The sequence below is a fragment of the Austrofundulus limnaeus genome, unplaced genomic scaffold (assembly GCF_001266775.1).
Source record: "Austrofundulus limnaeus strain Quisiro unplaced genomic scaffold, Austrofundulus_limnaeus-1.0 Scaffold281, whole genome shotgun sequence".
Taxonomy (NCBI): domain Eukaryota; kingdom Metazoa; phylum Chordata; class Actinopteri; order Cyprinodontiformes; family Rivulidae; genus Austrofundulus; species Austrofundulus limnaeus.
The window spans coordinates 410,032-412,114 of NW_013952683.1; positions in this window are offsets into that span (position 1 = coordinate 410,032).

Below are 2,083 nucleotides of genomic sequence, written 5' to 3' on the forward strand. Positions count from 1 at the left end.
GAACAATAAAAAACACTTAGTAAAATTACAAATCCTCTAAAAATTACTTAAGTAGTGTAACTGTAAGTATGGCTGAAACAAAATCTATTTTAAGAAAAAAAACTATTTTGTGACAGTTCATTGAACATCTCTAATCTGAACTGGTCAATCTTTTGTTTTTTCACGTGAACTTGTTTTTCTTTGGGTTTTATTGGTATGAATTTTATGTGCGACATGTCTTGTTTTATTTATTATTTTGTGTTGCGGTTTTTGTAATGGTGGTTTTAGAGATTCTTTATCTACAGCATTTGTCTTTAAGGTTTTGTCAATAGCTGGGTCACATATCTAGAAGCCCCACAGGCCGTACAGTGTAACAGCTACATTTATATATAACATTGTTCTATATATTATCCATCTATCCATCCATCTGTCCCTCCATACATCTTACCATCCAGCCATTCCCATTTGTTCCTGCCTATCTCCTGCAGTCACAAGGCATGAGATAGGGTACATCCTAAACAAGTCCATTACAGGACTGTTTTAAATAAAATTTAAATAAATTAAATAATAAAGCTCTCTTCTTTCTAACGTTCTTGATTAAAAAAACATTAGAGGCCAGAAACATCAAATGTCAGAGTATAGAATAACATACAGCATCAGAGATGTTGTCAGATAGCATCTCATAGTGCATACACTGGAAAGTCATCAGGATATTGCAGTACACAATGTGCACAATGTACAGTAGTCCACTAAATATGGTTAAATATTTATTTCAGTTCTAAAGAAATGATTCTACAAAAAGATAATGAAAGTAAAACAAGCCTTCACATGATGTGTTGCAATCACTATTTGTTTTAATCTTTAGATGGTGAGATAAGTTAAAAAGTAATTTAGGTAAATTTATGATAAGGTCCCTGGTCTCTAATCTCCCGAACCTAACCCTGCATGGGACAGAAACACAATTCATCAGCTTATGGCTTTTTAGGGTGCATTACTGAAGTTTGACACTTGAACAAACAAACAAACATGTAATTACAGTATATCTTAGAAAATGTTTATGTACTGGTTTATAATAAATCTAGCATTTATTAAAATTTTACACATGTGCTTGATTCAGTTTCACTTTCTGCTGTTTTATTCTGTAACAATCACATGACACATTTTTTATTGCGCTAGTAACACTTGTTGCGTTTATGATTATGCGGCTTTGTTCAATGTCTTTTTTATTATCACTATCAGTTAACGTACAGTGTTTTTATTGGTTTATTGGTCTTTCTATGGTTTGGAAAACTGGATAATGAATTCTTACTTTCACTATTCATCATGAGTTACATAAACACATATMTGATGTGCTGATTTTCACTCTCAGTAGTCTCAAACAATGCTTCCAAAACTGGATATTGTGTGAGAGCATTACTTAAAACATCAGTATTAACTGTTAGTCAAACCTGCTTGAATGTCAGCAAAACTACGGAGTTAATATGTGTAGTAGTAGCTGAGAGTCGTTCACAACATGTACTCACTAACACATATTATAAGATCTTATAATGATCACACTCTTTTCAAGAAACATAACTTTGTCATTTCTCAACAGTGGTGGATGCGTTCATTCAACAGATACTATAAGCATTTTCTTTATAGTAAATTTATGCACTTTTTTAACAGCATTGGTTCAGTTGACTGAGATCCCTGGACGTTGCTTTTGACGAGCCAATCTGTGCACTCTCTAAGCCTAGCTGGTCAAGGCAGATGGCTGTCAATCCTGAATCTACTGGAGGGCCCTTCCTGTTAGGGGAATTGCTCCAATCCACTGTTGACAACATGCTTGCTTGGGATAGGCAATTGTAATGAAATTGTCAAGATTCATCTGTTTTGCCCTGTTTTTCTCAACTAACCTTTGCATTTTCCAAGTTGAGCAGCTGAGAGCGGTGACCCAGCACGGCTGTGGGTAATCATTCTGCATTCTCCTGACCATGCTTAATGTTATGTCAAACCAGTGACTTGGAATTCTGATCTAGCTCCTGTAAACAAGCAACATCAATACGACTTAACTTATTTGCAAAATCCACTAAGAARCATGCTACTTACTTGGTTACTTACAGGT